We start from the raw sequence: 21,493 nt of genomic DNA, 5'->3' as shown, positions 1-21,493 counted from the left end.
CCGCGCGTGGCCAGTGGCTACCATGCTGAACAGCTCAGTGCTAAAGTAAAAGAATTACTCTGGGTCAGGCTATGCCATCACTTGCAGACACCACAAGAAAACTCAGACATATACAGCATAGATAATTGAATTGAGGCTGGAGATGTGCAGAAATTAATCTTTAGCACTGAGTAAAAGGAGCAGAGAGAAAGGCAGTAGAAAGACAGAGCTGGCAGAGCCCACAGAATACAGAAAGTAGAAGCAATCCATTGTGAGTGCCTCACTTTACCCTGCCTGTAACGGTAGACAAGTTTTCTGCTTTCCCTTCTGATCCAATGGAAAGAAATATTCCTGGATCCTACTGAAGGCCAACACTATACTTGTGCTTTGAATTCCATCCCCTTCTTTTCATCCTTCTCTGGAACTTTGCTCCTGCTGTAATCCCCCTCTCTCGTATCAACAATTTCTCCTAACTCTACCAGATCAATTCCATCGATGTTAATTCAAACATGTTTTCATAGCTCCCATATTTAAAAACAAAGATGATAAATACCATGCAAATCTTTTGAACCTTAGATTACCTCCATCTTCAGTCCCACTTCTCTTTGCCCTCCACAGAAAAACTTCTTAAACGATTATTTCTATTCACTATTCCGAATTCATCACCTCCACTCTTAGCTTTGTTTCCACATTCACCTTAATTCTCTATTATCTCAATAGAGCCGCCTTTGCTTGTTCCTCCTCTTCCCCAGGTCTCTAAAGGTTGGAGATCCTTGAGAAACCTCCATATCTACAATTTTGATCTAGCAATCCCACTACAGGATATCTACCCAAAGGAAAATAAATCAACATCTCAAAAAGATAACTGCACTAACATGCTTATCATAGTGCTACTTGCAAGAGCAAAAATATAAAATCAACCTAAGTGTCCATCAACAGATGACTGCATAAAGAAAATGTGAGATACATATATGTATATATTCCTATCACTGATTAAAGGAACTTCAACAGACTTATCATTCACCAGCTATTAAGTATATTTACATAAAACATGTTATTTGTCAGTATTAATGGTTACACTATTTCTCCACCTGCCTTTTCTAGTCAAGAAAATTTTGTCAAAAGGACAAAAGTTGAAAATTGTAACCTCAGCAATCCCTAACTTTGAGGACTTATTCCCTAGTACAAATGTTCATGCATATGCATATTTTCATCACAGATTCAGACAGATGCCCTTCCATCTATGTATACATATACATAAACAGCACAGAATACTACTCAACCATTAAAAAATCATGTCTCTTCAGCAATGTGGATGGAACTGGAGGCCATTATTGTAAGGGAAGTAACTCAAGGGGTGACAGTTAAACTAAAAGCCCAGACTTCACCACTGTGCAATATATGCATTTAACAAAGCTGCACCTGTACTTTATAAATCTAAAGAAATAAATATGGTTAGAGAGCTTCAGGCTTGGTATTGGGCCACTTCTCATCTCTATCTAAATTTTCTTTTTTTTTTTTTTTTTTTTTTTTTTTTTGAGATGGAGTTTCACTCTTGCTACCCAGGCTGGAGTGCAATGGTGCGATCTCAGCTCACCGCAACCTCCGCCTCCTGGGCTCAGGCAATTCTCCTGCCTCAGCCTCCCGAGTAGCTGGGATTACAGGCACGCGCCACCATGCCCAGCTAATGTTTTGTATTTTTAGTAGAGACGGGGTTTCACCATGTTGACCAGGATGGCCTCGATCTCTTGACCTCGTGATCCACCCGACTCGGCCTCCCAAAGTGCTGGGATTACAGGCTTGAGCCACCGTGCCCGGCTTAAATTTTCTTGTTAGGTGATCTCATCTCATTCCAGGGTTGTAAATGCCATCTAGGTGCTAATGACTCTCACATTTATGCTCTTCCCACGAGTTTCACACCAGCAGAGAGAATAGCTTAATGGCTACCTCCATTTAGATGTCCACATCCAACCAAAGTGGGTCTACTTTTCATTTATCCCTTCCCTAGTCTTCTTCATCTAAGCTAACTGGCCATTCCACTCGCCCATTTACTAGAAACAAAATTCTAGGAGACATTCTTGTTTCCCCTACTCCCTAATTACAAACATTTCATCCTTTCGCATGTTTTATTGGCTCAATCTCCAAAGCAAAACTTAAATTCATCTTTTCTCCATTTCTATGGCCACCAGCTTGGTCCAAACATCGTATCTCAGCTGTCTCCCATACTCATTCTTTGTGTATATTCTTGCCCCTTAACACCCATTTTTCCCAGGCATCAACCAAAGTAATGTTTTTGAAAATGCAAATTAAATTGTGTCACACCTCTACTTCAAAACTTTCAATGGCTTCCATCACAGCGACAGTAAAATCCCAACTCTACCATGGCCCTGCCTAGTCTCTCCTGCTAAATCCTATACCACTTCCCCTTTTGCTCAGTCCAGCCTTCTCCATACTTATGACACACCATGCTCCTTTTCACTGCAGAACTTTCCCACTTGCTACCCCTTCTGCCTTGAGCCTAAATAGATGACTTCTGGTTAGACATGAACCACATAAATACCAAGAAGACAGACAAAATCTTCCTTACAAATGATTCTAAGCCCCTCCTGACACACAGGAGCATGGTGATCCAGGACCCATATCCCATGCCATAAGGTTTGCCTAGAACGATGCTAACTGGAAAACATTCAAAGTGGGCAATACTGTATGTCCATTTGCAATCTGGAACATCTAACCAACTGACGCCTGTTGCATGGACAGTCACAGCTTTATCTTAAACATAAAAACATAGAAACAAACACCTGTACCTTTGGCCCAGTCAATCACAGAAAATCGGTACTGCTTGGGCTTTCAGAAAAGACATTACCACTCCAAGCAAGCCAGTTCTTTCAGATTCACACCTCAATCATTTATAATATTCTCAACCCTTCCTCTCCCATAAGAAAAAAAAATAAACTCTCTAGCATTTCAGCTCAAAATAAACTAACCAAAATTTCACTGGGAAGATGTTATCAAAGTATGACAAAGACACACCATAATTCTCAATCCCCTCTAAACAGCTGGTAGATTTTAAATTCTTCTGCAATGGGATTCAGAAAAAAAATCTTTAACACATCTTTAAACTGCAAAACTGATGTTTCAGAACCAGCTCTGTTTATTCTTGGCCTGCCATAAACTGTTAACAGAGAAGACTGGAACTTTACCAGCATATAAATGAGCAAGTTTATAAATTAAGAGAAACACTTTGCCATTTGAAACTAATAAATAGACAAATCAGAATTGAAAACTTAAGAGATCAAAGAGAAATGTTCCTCTAAACTAACAAAGATATGGGATGAGAGTTAGTAGATCATCAAGGAATGAGGACCGTCAGCCCTTCTGTGCCATGGCTGTGGTCTGGAAAAAGTCCAGGCATCCTGGAAGAGGCTCCTTAGCCTGCCTAGGGTGGTAAATTCCAGACACTGCAGTTTCCAACCTGGGAAAAAGCCTCCAGCCCATGTAGGGCACAGAAGTTAGATCCACCTGACATGACATGGACAAGGATCTCAACAGTGACCACCAAAAACTTGAAATCAAACCCTTCTTCCCCACCCCAGCCCCATATTCCATCATCCTTTACATTTTTATGTGCATCTGAAAAGAGGTAAAGAAAGTTCCACACTAACCAAGCCTATTTATTTCTAGGGGTCAAATTCAAGCCAAAGTAAGTAAAGAAATAATAAAGGGAAAAAAATTCTTACACAAATTATTACTAATAGCATATTCTTTCATTTATTTCTTCCCTAGTCTTCCTCATCTAAGCTAACTGGCCACACCACTCACCCATTTACTAGACACAAAATTTTAGGAGACGTTGTTTCCTCTACTCTCTCATTAAAAACATTTTGTCCTTCAGCGTGTTTTATTGGATCTATCTCCAAAGCAAAACTTACATTTATCTCATTTTCTCCATTTCAATAGCCAACAGCTTAATCCAAACCACCATATCGTACCTGTCTCCCATACTCATATACAAGAATAAGTGCCCTTCATATACACCATGGAATACCAGACAGCCATAGAAAAAGATTGAGTTCATGTCCTTTGCAAGGACGTAGATGAAGCTGAAGCCATCATTCTCAGCAAACCAAACACTGCATGTTCTCACTCAAAAGTGAAAGTTAAACAATGAGAACACATGGACACAAGGAGGAGAACATCATACACTGGGGCCTGTGGGTGGGTTGGGTGAAAGGGGAGGGAGAGCATTAGGACAAATATCTAATGCACGCAGGACTTAAGACCAAGATGATGGGTTGAGAGGTGCAGCTAACCACCATGGCACATGTATACCTATGGAACAAACCTGCATGTTCTGCAAATGTATCCCAGAACTTAAAGTAAAATTAAAAAAAAAAAAAATTTTAAAGATTAAGTTATCTTGCTGAAAACTGCTACATACTCTAAAATAGCATTTTCTAAAAATCATATCATTGATTAAAGGAACTTCAGTAGACTTGTCATTCACAGCTATTAAATATATTTACATAAAACCATTTTATTTGTCAATATTAATCTTTGTGCTATTTCTCCGCATGCCTTTCCTAGTGAAGAAAATTTTGTCAATAGGACAGAAGTTCAAAACTGTAACCTCAGCAATCCCTAACTTTGGTGACTTATCCCCTGGTACAAATGTTCATGCATATGCATATTTTCATCACAGATTCAGACAGATGCCCCTGCATTGATTTGAATACTTGCATAAATATTAATGTGTACAAATGCTTGCATGCAGAAAACCCATTTATAAAATATCCAATTGCATACATTAGGTACATTAGACACTAACTACATTAACACTTCAGAAAATACATGCACAAGTTTGCAAGACCAAAAAAAAACATACAATCCATTAGAAGAACCCAGATTCTCTCAATGTGTTTGCCCTTCTGTGGGCAGGAACTGGGGATCCCCAGAAACAATATGAAGCCTTCAGATTTCTATGGTTTACCATTTACATCAGTCCCTCCTGACCCAAAAACTAATTAGGTCCTTTTTTAGAGTAAATCTATAAATTGTTACTTGTGACCCTGAGTCAATTTTTTAAGTCATCAGATGGCCTCAAGAACTAGTTTCTTCACAACAAACATGACTCCAAAGTAATTTTGACAAAACATCCTCAAACTTATCTGTACATTACTAAACCATATGGCTGATTCAGTCTCAGATTGGCAGGCAAATAAAAACTTTACAAAGTTACAAAAGAAGGCCAGGCATAGTGGCTCACGCCCATAACCCCAGTACTTTGGGAGAACAAGGCAAATGGATCACCTCAGACCAGGTTTTGGGACCAGCCTGGCCAACAAGGCTAAACCCCATTTCTACTAAAAATATAAAAACTAGCCAAGTGTGGTGGCACATGCCTGTAATCCCAGCTACTCAGGAGGCTGAGGCAGGAGAATTGCCAGAACCTGGGAGCTGGAGGTTGCAGTGAGCCGAGATCATGCCACCGCACTCCATCCAGCCTGGGTGACAGAGGGAGACTCCATCTCAGAAAAAAGATAGAAAGAAAATTACATAAGAAAATACGATAAAGCTTCACAGTTTGGTAAATTCAGATACAACACAAAAGACATTGGCAGGTGACCTCCACTTGGTTCTAGTTCCCAGTTGGGGACAGTTCTAATCTTGGGGAGATAAGTGTGTTTAAGAAGCCATTTTCCTGTCACCAACTATTCAGAATGTCTCAGTTCAGTATATGGCCAGCTGGGTACACTGTCAGTTTCACTATCTTTACTTTTGCATTTTTTTTTAAGTACAGGTTGATTTCAAAATAGGTTTTCATTAATGTTGAAATTATTTTTTTTTAAAAAGGGCTCCATTTTACACTTGAACTTTTCGTGCCTGATTTATGAAATGACTGAAAGTTCTCGCTGCCTGCTTCAGACTGGACTTTAGTCTCATCTGTGACTGAGCAAGACTTAAGAGACAGGTCTATGGTCAAAACAAAGGGAAAAGAAGATGGGTTCTGGTTCCAAAGTATTCCTTCTATTATAGAGAGTGCCTACATCCCCTTAAAACTCAAATTCAGCTCTTACGAGAACATGGTAAGCATCTCAGGAGCTGCAGGAATACATAAAGTATTTGGCACTATTTCTGCCTAGTCTCAAAGGATGTACTTTTTGATCAAAGAGTGTGCAGCAGGGACTTACTACTGTGCACTAATGCACACTTGTTAGTTATTCTCCTTGGCACACCACCACTCTACATTTGGAGCCTTCCCAGTGAAGTGAGTCCACAAAACTGAATTCCGGCCTGTGGAATATGGATGGACGTGATGTGCGTGACTTCCAGACTAAACCTGAAACCACTGCTATCCACCATGGGCCTGCTCTTTGCCTGACTGCACACCAGATGCAGCTCATCCAGTGGAGAATGCTATGGCCCCGGGGCCTGGATCCCTGAATGACTACATGGAACAGATCCCTTTTAAGCCCCCCTCTGCTACCAAGCTGTATTGGTGTGTAACATGAGAGTGAAATAAACCTTTATTGTACTCAGAACCAAAGGATATTAAAGCAGTTAACCTCCTGACTCATACAAGGTGCAACCACAGCACATACAGTGCTGTGATTTGTATTAATATTTCATTAACAGACAAATCTTCAAGACATAGCAACATTTCTATCGGGAACAAAATGGGAAGAGAGATCTAAGAGTGCAGCAAGATAGATCAAGGCCTCCTAAGAGTTGTAATTGGAAATGAATCTGGAAATAAACTGGCATGCTGTGCAATAGTGAAGCAAAGTGCCACACAATTTTATTTATTTGTTAAAGCACTTATTGAAGGCCAATACATTCCAGGTACCATGTCTGGTGCTGGGGTTAAAAATATGACTGGCCACATTCCCTGAGCTGAAAGAACCACAGTCTAGCTGGCTAGAAAGAGAGAAAATTCCATCAGTCCTTCGACACAGTGTGGTATTATAAAAGTCACCCCAAGGAAGCATCTACCGTCTTCTCTCAGATGTAGATTTTGTGTAACACATAACATGGGTATCCATAACAAAGATCACAAAACAGATTCATTTCTAGATTTAAAAAAAAAAAGAAATTGTGAATCTTCTCAAGATTGTGTTAAACATGACAAATGGCAACTGGAGCCTACAAGTGATGCTAATATCAACTAAGGTGGCAGATGATTGTCCGCATCTCTTCATTGAAGTCACTAAGCACTGCATTGAAGAATGCAGATAACAGAACTGAGAATACCCCTCAGTGGTGAGCCTTAAAATATCTGCATCACCTGGAAATCACACGGACACTGACAGATCTCCTTTGTAAGGACAATGTGCAATCAGAGACCAAATCTGGAATCTGTGCCTTTTCATGAAATGGTAGCAGAATTAAAACACTGTTAACTTTTTAAATTAAAATATAGAAGTTCAGAAGAAATACAGGCTTTTCTCCGTCCCATCTTAAATAATCTTGATGCTTATCACAATGCTTGTAAGGAAGAAAAAATCATAAGGAAATTAGCTAAAAATCTTAGGGTCCTGAACTTATATTACAAAATAATTCATGTGTAAACTAATAATCTAAGAATTTTTTTCACCTTCAATACATGAAAATCATTATAGGCTCCACTTCCACTCTTATCAATGAAAGTTCTATAATGGGCATTAGCTTCCACAAAAAAATTGCAGCAGTAGCTAATAATTACATATAAAACTATAAGTGATGGTAATTAATGTGTCTTCTAAAAAATCCAAATAAAAATAAAATAAACTGTTGCAAATGGCTATAAATTTGAAGACTGGAAGTACTGCTGCTATTTCTACAAACACGAAATGATGTGACTAATTAAAGCATTTCCATGCCAAAATCTTTCCTCCGTTTTCAGTTTATTGCATAATAATGAAACTAACAATTATTAAGCACGAGGCCAAATCTTTTACTCATATTGTAAGAGCTAATATTTAATTTCCATAAAAACTCTGCAAGTATTTTCATTTCCATTTTATAGATGTGGAAACTCAGACATAATAACGTGAATGAAACAGAATCACTTTATTACTCTATTTCCTATGGTAAAAGGGGCAATAAAAAAAGATCTGAACATTAGAACTCAGGTTTTGTCTGCCTCTAAAGTCAGCTGTTTATACTCAACAGGCTGTTGAGAATGGAACCTAAAAAATAGTGGATAACGATGATGAAATTTGTATAAGCAGAATCCAAATTCAGTCTACGTGACACTCTGGCCCATGTCTTTTCTGTCCTGAATCACGTAGTTAACTATGTCTGTTCCCTACTTCCTTTTACAATTAGGTCTGGCCTTAGAGCAAGAATTAAGTGAGAGCTTAAATCCAAGGGACAACTCTTTCTCCAGTCTACAAACATTCCAAAAAGCAGAAAACCAGCTGCCTCTTTCTTGGCAACTTCCCACTGAAGCTAAATAAATAACGCAGTGTTTTCTGTGTTTTAATTTTCTTTAGGATTACTGCTCATTATAGTTTAATTTCTGCCTGTTCTAATTATTCCCTTTTCTGACCTTCCAAATGACCTGTAATCCAGCACTGTTCAACAGGCTTGCACATCTCCCGCCTTATGAATAAGCTTGGGTGGACTCTTTTTCAGCATCATAAACATTAGCTCACATCACCTACTCTTTAAAAGAACAAAAGCATTAAGAAGGAAACGGGACCTTTCATCAAACATCCCACTTTTTTGCCTGGTATTAATCCCCACTTCAAAGCAAAGCATTTTGGGATCCTTAGGAATAATTACCACCACTTTGTTTTCAATGTGTGATCTGGAAAGATTTAAAATTGCACCTGCTAAGTACAGCCCAATGACATACGCTCAGCTCTCTCCTCCCCTGCGTGAGGTCACATGGACTTCAACTCTCACAAACCAGGCTAAACTGCTTTTCCTATGTCTCTCAATTACAGATGATAATAAAATTCTTAAAGACCCAAAGGGAAACCCAATCATCCCTTGATGTACCCATCTCCATTGAGAAAGCTCGATTTCACTTTTTTATGTAACAGTGTCTTTCTTCTGAGCCATGCTAAGGGTTTTTCCATCATGCGTTCATTGATCCTCCCAACTTAAAATAAGCATCAAATATTATCACTCCTATTTGAGAGATAAGAGAAAAGAGGCCTAGTGATTGAGATACAATGTTCACTTCAAAAGTAGAAAAAGCCTTATGAATTTATCACATAATCCATATACCATAGAAAGTTATTTGTTTCCTACCCACATGTCTTGCTACAATGCAAAGCTAACTTCCTTTGCTTTTAACTAGGATCAAGTCCTCAATTCCTTACACACATAAACTTAAGTTGTTCAAAACTATTCAGTTACTAGGATCTTGTTTCTCTGTATGCTGACTTTAAGAGTCAAAGGTAAATAATCTCAAACAAGCATCTTCATAAGCTGCCAAAAAATGACAATTCTAGACAGTGTTCTGAGGACAACACAGACACAGGGCCATCTCTTGGATCATCTATATACACTAAAATGGCCTGTGCTAGTCAATCAACGCCTATGGTCTGGTCTCTGGTCTGTTTAATGAACAAGAGGCAGTTAAGTTTTGGAGTCAAAGTTAGCTACATTATGGAACACAGTCAATAAAAACAACAAGAGTTAAGGCTTAACTTGAATGTAAACATAATTAAATGTAGGTTGAGCGTAGTGGCGCATGCCTGTAATCCCAGCACTTTGGGAGGCCCAGGCAGGCAGATCACCTGAGGTCAGGAGTTCAAGACCAACCTTGCCAACACGATGAAACCCCATCTCTACTAAAAACACAAAAACTAGCCAGGCATGGTGGCGGGTGCCTGTAATCCCAGCTACTTGCGAGGCTGGGGCAGGAGAATCACTTGAACCTGGGAGGCAGAGGTTGCAGTAAGCCAAAATTGCACCTCTGCACTCCAGCCTGGGCAGCAAGACCCATCTTAAAATGAAATAAAATTACATAAATTAAATTAAAATAAATATAATAAGTTTATCAGAACACCCCACATTGCAGATATTTTAGGTTAACTGATTTTCTAGTTCATATGAGAACTAATGTAGCATGTCTCTATATATTTGTATGAGAACGAATGCAGCATGCAAGGCTAAAGGCATACATATTTATATGGGTTGGCACTCTCTCACACCTGCCAACCTGATAGCATGTCTGATACTAGCTATCCCAGGCTTGTGTCACAGTCAGAGCATGAGCACACCATTGACCAATTTACATATCACACAGACACCTTCCCTCAACATTTGTCATTCAGTTCTAAACCAAGGCAATAAAGCTGCCTAAGTTACTTTTTTAATGGGCATCGCTTCAACACACAGAGATACAAGAAACCATATTTATTTTCCTTTTATTCTCCAAAAGCAGAAAGCTACAAATCCTAGTGCCATAAAATCATCCCTTGCTCAACAGTTAGTCGTAAGAGGCCACAAGATCTCACAGTGACAATTAGAGTGAAATCCAATCTACGTAAGGGCCAAGTTTACCACAGGACTAGATCAAGCTCGCTCAATATTTAAACAAACAATAACCTTAAAATGTAGGGTCATTTCCTTACTAAAAAATGCTTTTTGGTTATTCTTCAAAACTTTCAGGATAAAATTAGTATTTGCAGCTCATTAAACACCATGCAGTCTCATTCTTCACTCATGTACATGCAATTTCCCGACATGAAGTTATTTGCCACCTACCATTCACCACTGCCAGCTCCTCACTTGGCTCTATCCTTATTCATTCTTAAAACTCATCTCATGACACTTTCTCCTGTAAGCCATCTGGGATCGTCACCAAACCCCAGCTAAGGTTAGGTGCCCTACTCTGTACTCCACAAATTCCCACTCTTAACACACTTACCAGGGTGTGCTCTGTGCTCTCCATTGACCGCTGTGCTTAGATCTTAAATCCTCAGCTCCCAAGATAGTGCTAAACACAGAAGAGGTACCTTCAGAGAAGGGAGAAACAAGCAAAGTAAGTATATTAGGAAGGAGAAAAAGCATCAAGCCTTAATAACATCATGAATCAGATGAATAAACCACATGTAAATTGTCTGGGAAAACATAAACGCTTCTTATATCCCAGAACATAAAGGAACCTCTGAATGAGAGATTCTACTTGGGAATGAAAAGAAAGCCTGATTCCCAGTGTTAAGAATCTTGGAACTTCTAAATTTGGACCTAATACTCACTATGCAGCCCCTGAAATCTCCTTTAAGAACACACTAACTTCTTAACCAACAAAAAGAAACTAAAATCTTTTATTCGCTCTATGGCACAAAGGCTCCAGATATAACATATAATCTATACTCCCGAAATCCTGGTGTCGCGGATTCAAATGCTCCACTTTTAAGTCAGAAAAAAGAAAAAGAAACCAACCAATTTGGACTCCAATCCCAGCTCTGTTCTTTACCAACTGTATGCAATTAAATAATTCATTTATCCTCTCTGAGTGCCAGTTTCCTCATCAGTGACGAGTCACATGAGAATAATGACAAGTATTTCTAGGGATTGTTGATAAAGATAAGTGACATAGCAAACATGAACGATACCCGGGACACAAGAGCCCTTCACGAATGTTCGTTCTCATCCCCTCCCTCTATTCGGGGACATGGGTGTCACCTACATATGAACAGGGATACACAGATTACTAACAGGCCCCTGCTTGCATCCTGAACAGCTAAATGAGGACAAAGAAGGTGAGATGCAGCCCTTATAGACTGTGTGTGTTTTAATGGAGCAAGAATCCAATCACATTTCTTTCAAAGTCTATGTGTCATTTCTGCACATGGGACTTGGATTTTCAAATAATCTTTTCATCTTTTCAGGAGCTCATTATGAAAATCTGTGTTTTCAAGAAGCTGTGGCCCCTGTGTTGCTGGTGGTTAGCAGTATGAGGCTGAGTCAAGGAACACACAAAGGCCTTCAGAGGTTTTTCAAGTATTCCATGTCTTGAGCCAGGAGTAGCTATGTGGCAACCTGTACTATTATTCTCATTGTTTTTTTTGTTTTGTTTTGTTTTGAGACAGGGTCTCACTCTGTCACCCAGGCTGGAGTACCCTGGTATGATCTCAGCTCACTGCAACCTCTGCCTCCTGGGTTCAAGCAATTCTCCCACCTCAGCTTCCCAAGTAGCTGGGACTACAGGCACACAACACAGCAGGCAAATATTTGTGTTTTTTGGTAGAGATGGGGTTTCACCATGCTGTTGGCCAGGCTGGTCTCAAACACCGAGCCCAGCCCTATTTTGTTAATCTCTAAGCCGGACATATGCTCCTATCAACTGTTTTGTATGTGTAATACAGTCCACGATTTAAAAGTGGGCTATAGTCAGGAGGCTGGAATCAGAACTCCTAGATGTGGAAATCCTGGCAGCATTTAACAAAGAATAACATTTATTTCTTTGCCTCCTGAACTGATGGATTTTTTTAATCATTAATAGCCACTCCCACGGAACCCGTACAAGTGCCAGGAAGCTCACCATCCCAAGATCCCCAGAAACTAACACCAAAGCATTTGGTAGTGAGACATACAAAGATCCCCTAAAAAATAACCAGGAGTAGAGAGTGCATCCTGAGAACAGGATGACGCTGATGACATTTGTAGGGTTTACAGTTTAATACACAGGAGTCCTTTTCTGAATGTACCTTGAAAGTCTATTTCTGAATGACTGGGAATTTTGGCAATGCCCGCAGATGTGAATTTCAAACACTCATATGTCAAAAACAAAAGGCAACCTGGACTAGAGGTCAGAATGCCTCAGTGCTAGCCCCCAGTGTTTCACTGACAGCATTAGGGGAGTTATAGGGCAACTGCAAAGTATTCAGGCAGCACAGACTTAAGATCGGGGGTAATTTATCTGACATCCTCACACACATTGGCTAGGAGAACAGCAAAATATAGGCTACTGTATGAGGGCAGTTTGGAAAGTGTTAAGCTCACACTGCTCCCCTCTTCTTGTGCCTTGTCTTAGGACAACATTCCCTCTCCGCCCTCCCACCTCCCAGTTTTTGGTGTATGTATGACAAGTACAAAATAACTTAAATATTTAACTTCTAACAATATAATTGTAACAGTCACAGTAATAATCGATGGAGTAATCTGCAAAAGTAAAACAGCACTGATGAGCTGCTTAGCTGTTTATTATCATTGTGCCATGCTTTGCTATTTACAAATCACAGCCATTGACATTTTTCCTGGGAAATCACACACACACACACACACACACACACCTCACACACACACACACCCCACACACACAAACACACACACGGTGTCAGGACACAGATGAGTAATAGTGTAGGAAGCAGATGGAAGGATGGCTTCATAGCAGACTGAGCACGTGCTTCATGCATAAGTGAGGTAAGGAGCACCCAAAATAGCAAAGAATCAACAAACTTACAGAGAAGTCTGCAACCAGACAATCTAACAAACACTGAATTATTTTCAGGTTATCTGTATGTCTTATGCTTTAAAGCAGGGGATGTGTCCAATCTTTAGGATTTCCTGGGCCACAATGGAAAAAGCATTGTCCTGGGCCACACATCAAACATGTTAACACTAACAAAAGTTCCATGTATAAATCTCTTGTTTTAAGAAAGTGTACGAATTTGTGTTGGGCCACATTCAAAGCTGTCCCGGGTCGCATGCAGCCCAAGGGCTGTGGGTTGGACAAGCTTGCTTTACAGTTTATGTTGTTCCTGTTGATTTTTTAATGTCTTTCGTTTAGGGGGCAGTATCATCATTTTTATAGAATTTAGAGCCTTTAACGCTTTTAATCTAATCCTGGAAGCAGGAATAATAATGGAATGGAGGTTAGAAGCAACGTAAATAATTTTAACCATCTGTCCTGCCTCTTGCTAAATATTTCACACCTTTTCAACCAGTAACATAAAGCCTGGGATCAGAATGCAATATGCTAATCAGTTTACTCTCAATAACCCAGTTGCATGGTTTATTTCATTATATCCATGACACTAGCCTTTTCCTTTTATAAATACCAAAAAATATGATTTTCTCCCTTAAATAAATCAAGTAAATAATGGCTTACACTTCACAATACTCAGTAATTTCATGTATCAAATGCCTTATCTGGCAAAACCTGAATGTGAAATAAAGTTATGGAAGTGTTTACAGTAAAGGCACAGGGGTGGATGAGAACAAGTTTTGGAGAAAATGAAGGGAATAAATGGTTAACCGCTAGCAGACACACACTCACTCTGGAGGACACAAAAAGGTTCACAGCAGTTGTTAAATTCATTTAGAGAAACTCACTCTATTTCTCCAACAGAGCTCTCACCAGCTAATCTGTATTACAACCTGCAGGATTCTTAATATTCTCAGCAGGATCAAGATTCGGGCCACACTGATTCAGCTATTTAATCTTGCAAGAGAACAATATTTGGCAGGAAAAGACCCCACAGCACTGAGGGGATGTCCCAGTGGTTTGTCGTTAGCACAGACTGGGCCAAGAACACTGAGGGTAGAAACCAAACAGCACTAAAACCCATGCTTCTCTTTTCCTTTCACTAGCTCTGTCCTCAAACACATATGTGCACTCTACACATATGTGGCAAACACATACATCACATGTGCATAGACAGCTATTTCAGATGCATGCATGTTTTCCAAAGGCAAAATATTTCCTGAATATTTTGGCCCATGTCATGAAAAACTTTAAATTCAAAGGTATCAATTTGACTACCTCTCTTCCTATTTGAATATCCTTTATTTCTTTCTCTTGCCTGATTGCCCTGGCCAAAACTTCCGTCCTCAGCAAACTAACCCAGGAACAGAAAACCAAACACTGCATGCTCTCATTCGTAAGTGGGATTTGAACGAGAACACGTGGACACAGGGAGGGGAATATCACATACCGGGGCTGGTCACTGCATGGGGGGAAAGGGAAAGGAGAGCATTAGGACAAATACCTAATGCATGCGGTGCTTAAAATCTAGATGATGGGTTGACAGGTGCAGCAAACCATCATGGCACATGTATACCTATGTAACAAACCTGTACATTCTGCACATGTATCCCAGAACTTAAAGTATGCATAAAAAAAAAAATAAAAATTCAAAAGTATCGCTACACAGGTTGGAAGCAGGAAAACAGATGAAGGAACCATGGCCAGAGTTTTACTTTCAAACCCATTAATCTTCTTATGCATTGAAAATCAAAGTAATAAAAACATATACATGAATTTTTAATGTATGCAAATTTTTAAGATATTGATCTTTTTAACCATCTTGAAATTAATAAGCTGAGCAATACTCTTCTATACTTGAACATTTGTGATGTTTCCTAAAGAATACTGTGATTTTATTTCCTTTTTTGTTTTGTTTTCTTCTGTTGAGAATACCTTTATTTCTTGATTTAAATATCTGTTAAGCAATTTAGATGATTTGACTTAATTTTTTGTGGTATTTTCTGGAAACTATACTGATAGGCAAATAGGGAATAGGGAAAACATACAGGAGCAGACAAACTTAAAAATGAATGTAAGCTTTTATTATTAAACACAGATTATAAATCACTACCCAAATCAATGATTCAGTAAAGTTTTTAACAACTAATAAAATAGTATGACTCAGGTTCAATTCCTTTCCCTCCTAAACCTGAGTCTGTTATTCCTCTGATATTAACACAGCATTTCCCTCTATCTGGCATTTCTCCCAATTAGATCATTACATATATTATCTAGACTAGGAGCTTGTTGCTCTAACAATCATCTGGTTGCCTGTTAGGCTAAATGCAAGCCCCAGGGCATCAGGGGTCATCTATGCTTTATTGCTCATTAATCTCTCCCACTTCCTAGCAATGTGCCTAGCACACAGTAAACACTTTAAAACACGTTTGTTAAGTCAATAATCTCAAAAGCAGTATCTTCCAGAAATTTTTTTTAATTTATAGATGCCCAAAATATGCACATTTGAAAATATGGTAACTACTCCTTCAGCAATCCTGCTTCAACCTCTATTTCAGGAATGGGATCTCTCCCTGCACTCTAACAACGAAATGCCGGTGTTCCTAACCTGATCATAGTCATCTCTTCCCTTCCCTCTGCCTCTTCTCCCTCATACACACTTTTACATCCAACCGAAGCCCTATGTATCCTGGGACGAACATGAATCACATCCAGAAAAATGGTTTTTCACTTTTTCTGAAAACCACAGGGCTTGATGCAAGGTCATGTCCACAGCCAATGTTTGTGAACAAACGTGTAAGGTAATTGTGAAGGTAATTTCGACTTCTGTCTTATTCTTTATAGTCAAAGCACCAGATTCTGGAGGATTTAAACATGATCAAAAAATGCTAGTTATCATCAAAGGCCTCACCACAATTACACAACAAAAATAAATACTGAAATCACTTCATTTGAGGGAAATCAATTATATCAAAAATGACAGCGTTAAGAAGAATAGAATAGCTTTAAAGTTTTTTTTTGCCTGTACTCTTTTTTTCTAAATCCATACTCTTTTTTTTAAGTTTGCTAAACACAGGCAAATTCTAACACCTTTATAATTCTAAGGATGCAATGATATAAAGCTTAATTCAAAGGAGTTAAATATTACTTTGTGGCCTAGTATGGTGGTTCACACCTGTAATCCCAGCACTTTGGGAAGCTGAGGTGGAAGGATGGCTTGATCCCAAGAGTTCAAGACCAGGCTGGGCATTACAGGCAGACCCTATCTCTATTCAGGGGGGGAAAAAAAAACTGACTCTGTTACCATTGATATAGCCACAAAAGGAAAAATCAATCAAAAATATAAACAAGCAAAATACACAACTTTGTACTTCTTGTCCTTGGAAACAAATAGAATCTAGAGGCATTTCACAAAAGCAATAGGTCCTTCAGACAGAAATTTAGAGATCTTTTTGCAAGCGGCATTGCATATGATTATGTACAAAAGAGAAAAAGGCTACAAAGCAGGCCTGACAACCATGAATGAAAAGAAAGCTATAGCAGAAAGTATGAGCAAAAACAATAAAGACATGCAATTTTTATGACATAATCCTTCTAGGAAAATGAAAAGCAAATTAGAGAGCATAGCTGCATACTTTAAAAAAAAAAGACATTTTTGTTTCTAACTTCCAAATCATAAAATTTTTCTTTGTGTAAACTTGACTTGGATTACCAATGGATTTTGAATTAAATCTCTATACAATGTCTCCCTTGACTCATGACCCTCCAATAAGCTAAAATAACACTTGACTATTACTCTTAAGAACTAAAAAAACAACAGATTTTAAACCTGCCTCTAATACTCCATTGACATTATAATTATATGGCCTAATTATTAAGATAGTCACATCTGGGACTCCAAAAATACATATGTAAGAGTTCTGGTTTTTCTTTAACATTCAGGATATTCTCCTCACTGTGGATATGTCCCAAAAGGTACAATAAAATCTGGAGGAAAATGTAGATACTTTCAAAATTCTAAATCTGCATCATGCACTGGAAATTGAGACAAGAAGCTAGTTTTTGTTAGACTTTCCCTGTGTCCTGGAATTTTTTTCTATTCCCACCCCTCTGCCCTCCTTTTTAGTCACATCTGCCCACGTCAAACTGGTAGCACAGGACATGTGAAGTCTATATTCTGAACTACATAATTCAACTAAGACCTGGAAAACTTAAAAACTTCACTACTACTCTAAGGCATCTGTGTTTCTGTCAATGACAAATGGCTCAAAACAGGAAATGAAAAGTTTGAAAGGTCCAGTTAAGAACTGGGGTTGGGCACAATGGCTCATGCCTGTAAGCCCAGGACTTTGGAAGGCTGAGGCAGGTGGATCACCTGAGGTCAGGGGTTTGAGACCAGCCTGGCAAACCTGGTGAAACCCTTTCTCTACTAAAAATACAACAATTAGCCAGGTGTGGTGGTATGTGGCAGTAGTCCAAGCTACTCGGGAGGCTGAGACAGGAGAATCGCTTAAACCTGGGAGGCAGAATTTACCACGAGCTGAGATTGTACCACCGCACTCCAGCCAGGGCAACCGATTAAGACTCTGTCGAAAGAAAAGAAAAGAAGAGAAAAGAACAGAAAAGAACAGAAAAGAAAAGAAGGAAGGAAGGAAGGAAGGAAGGGAGGAAGGAAGAAAAAGAAAGAAAGAAAGAAAGAGAGAGAGAAAGAAAGAAAGAAAAGAAAGAAAATGAACTGGAAATAGGACCTAGGAGAATTTTTTTTCTTTCTTTAGTTAAGAATACTCAGCTTAAAAATAGGGAAAAGTTTAAAACTGAATGTAGAAGTTTTCCTGGAATGGCAACAGGTAGAGTGGTAGTGTCATCTAACTTCACTGAAGAAACTGGGAGCAGGTGGTGGTTCATGCCTGTAATCCCAAAACTTTGGGAGGACGAGGCAGGCAGATCACTTGAGACCAGGAGTTTGAAGCCAGCCTGGTCAACATGGTAACACCCCATCTAAACTAAAAACACAAAATTTAGCCAGGCGTGGTGGTATATGCCTGTAATCCCAGGTACTCAGAAAGCTGATACACGAGAATTACCTAAACCCAGGAGTGGAGGATATAGTGAGCCAAGATCATAACACTGCACTCCAGCCTGGGTGACAGAGTGACACCCTGTCTCAAAAGAAGAAAAAACAAGAAACTAGCTCATGATAGCAGGTTATATTATAATTACGTGACACTTCGGGTATTTCAAAGCACCTTCACAAAATGTATGTCACTTAAGTATCTCAAAATTTCCCTTACATATTCAGATCATTTCACGTTCAGCCCTGGTATGAACAGAACTGCGTGTCACCCCAAAATTCATTAGTTGAAGCCCTAACCACAAATGTGACTGTACTTGAAGAGGGCGACTCTAAGGAGGTAATTAAGGTTAAATGAAGTCACAGGATAAAGTCCTGATCAGACTGGGTTTGTGTCCTTCTAAGAAGAGGAGACACACAGCTCTCTCTTGCTCTCCCTCTCTCTCTCCATGTGCACACACCAATGAAAGGCCACATGAGAACATGGCAAGAAGGTAACTGTTGGCAAGCCAGGAAGAGAGCCCTCACCAGCCCTACCATACCTTGATCTGGAACTTCCCAGCCTCCAGAACAGTGAGAGAAATTTCTGTGGCTTTACACTGCCCATCCTGCAATACCTTCTTATGGTTGCCTGAGCAGACTAAGACAAGCTCTAATTTTCTTTTTTTTTTTTTTTTAAGCTTCTTAGGTTAGACACCAAAAAGAATTCCCTACGTTATTTTAAGACAGGGGAAGTCCTGGCATTTCTAATGCAATTAGAAAATAAATTATCCTGCTTTACTGAGGAAATATTGCTACAATCCTTTGATAAAACTATAGAAGTCACTGAATATTTAAGCAGCAGAAAGTAATAAACAGAGTTTATCAAGCAGAACCAAAAAAAAAATGAATCATAAAATTGAAAGCAACTTGAAAAACTAAAAATATCTTTGCAAAATGGTTTCAAGAAAAATGTACAAAATTAGTCAATATTTTATATATGATTGCCTCATTCATTTATTCCACACACATTTACTGAGTATGTGCTCTGTACTAAGCTCTATTCTAAGCATAACCAATCTTGCATTGAAGGGGTAAACTCATTCCTTGCTCTACTATGACAGATATTCCAGGAAAGGTTTTTTTTGCCTAGACTGAAAAATGGATAGGATGGCAAACTCTTCCAAACCAAAAAGAAAAAACACCCTGGATATGGAGAAAGTAATCCCGTAAAACAATCCAGCTATCTAATGAATAAATATTTATTTGATAACTATTTTGTGCTAGAAAATGATACAACAGAAAAAAAATCTGGGAGTTTACAAGAAGAAAATTGATGTGCAATAGATATGCAGACCTTCAAAGAGATTAGAACTCCTTGTAACAACCTTCATTGTAAGATGAAATTCACACAAGGACACAAGATTCACTCATCAAAGTAAAAAATAAAAAGATTTGTTGACACAAATGGTCGATTCATTTGTTTATCAAATTTGGCAGTGAGCTAGGCCCTGGGGCTATATAGAAAAAAGACACAGCCCGTTTCTTCATAGAGTTCAGCCTGAGGGTAGGAAAACTCATAATGCAGCTACAGAAGCCGACTATCAGAGCAGCTAGGGCAAGACGGCGTTGCAGGACTTTTCCTTAGTTCAGCTAAAGTAGGGGGTCTTTTGTCCCATGGCAATGAAAATTCAGGCTTGCAAACAATTTGAATGATCAGTAAAACAGGATTTTGTTGAGTGAAAGAAGCAAAAGGGGAAAACAGGGACGGCCTGCAGGCCAGAGTCCCCTGCTAGAGCACTTCCCATCTTGTCATTCAAACTCCAGGTTCCACACAGGAAGAGGAGGAGCCAGGCTCCCCACCCCCACCCCCCTGCAAACAGCATGAACTTCCCAAGGCACTACCCCAGTGGGCAGGCCTATTGGGGTTTTTCTGGGGAGCCCCTCCCACCTGAGTGTCTCAATGGTAGCCTCTGAGCCACTGTGGATGGGGAGAGGTACAAAGGACCTTGCAGGCAGAAGTGTAAAATGGATGGGTTCAGGGTGCAAGGGCCTCCCAGGCTGGAGGTCTCAGCTAGCACTAAGCCAGGGACAGCCTCACGTTCCAAGCAAAAGACTATGCATTTTAACCTAAAGGCAGTAGAGAGACTTAGATTTAAGAGAGGATGTGACCTGATCAGATGTGCACTTTAGGAAAACCTTGCAAGAAACTACATGGAGAATAGCGTGAGTTAAGACACCATTCCCACACCCCTATCAAGGTCAGGGAGGGCCTAAATTAGGGATGTGACAGAAAGGCAAAGTAAAAAATACCATCCAGTACATTCTTGCAAATATAAAACATAAATAGAAAGAGACACGGATGATCTTCACCTACGGGAAGTTAAGGAGGCCAGACATCCAGACACATAAAATGCTAAATAAAACCAAAGTGGAGAATATGATGTGTGAAATGAGTGATACAAATGGTAGTGCCATAGCACAAAGACCCACAATAATTCAGAGGTGAGGCACATCACCGTAACTGGGTTTGAGTGTATGTCTGGGATCAGGGGGCTGGACCGTTATTTACAGACAGTGTGAAATTGTCCTAAACAAGCAGAATGACTCATGCAAAAGCCCAGAACAGAGTAAGTAAGCAGGCCTAAAAGAAATGGAAGAACAGTGGTGAAGAGCAGTGAAAGATAAGGTGAAAAATAGTAATTTAGGAGCAGATTGTGGAGGGTCCCTAGAGTCAGAATTAAAGGGTTTGGAAGATTAGACTTTATCCCACTCAAACTGGAGGTCCATGGAAAGTATTTTAGTGGGTCATAATTAGGGTCTTGATGAAAGAGATATTTTAGAATGATTCATCTGGTGATAGTGTTTTAGATTCGATGAAAGGAGAAGGAGATAAGGCCAATTAGGAAGTTACTGCAGTAATGCAGGCAAGATAATGCCTAAACATGGTGAACTGAAAAGAAAGGAACAGGGGAAAAAGGATTTCATGAAAAAAAAAGGATCTTTGCAAATTGTTTGCTGAATCCCTCATC

At 39.3% G+C, this 21,493-nt stretch overlaps 1 protein-coding gene across 4 annotated transcripts in view; it reads right to left on the bottom strand.

Moving 5' to 3' along the window:
- Positions 1-21,493, bottom strand: part of NEBL (nebulette) — a 690,461-nt gene that overhangs the window by 460,862 nt on the left and 208,106 nt on the right. Inside the window, exon 3 of one of the 4 annotated variants that reach the window (XM_032244114.1) lies at positions 10,847-10,934. The exons of 2 other annotated variants lie outside the window; for them this stretch is intronic. The gene's annotated coding sequence lies outside the window, so the exon portion shown is untranslated. Of the gene's footprint in view, positions 1-10,846; positions 11,015-21,493 lie in introns of those variants that run through there. One more of the 4 variants, XM_032244115.1, reaches the window with a different exon arrangement.

Source organism: Sapajus apella, unplaced genomic scaffold (assembly GCF_009761245.1).
Source record: "Sapajus apella isolate SASKATOON/1434 unplaced genomic scaffold, GSC_monkey_1.0 scaffold53, whole genome shotgun sequence".
Lineage (NCBI taxonomy): Eukaryota > Metazoa > Chordata > Mammalia > Primates > Cebidae > Sapajus > Sapajus apella.
Note: the sequence above shows the minus strand (reverse complement) of the source record. Positions and strands in the feature narration are given on the sequence as shown.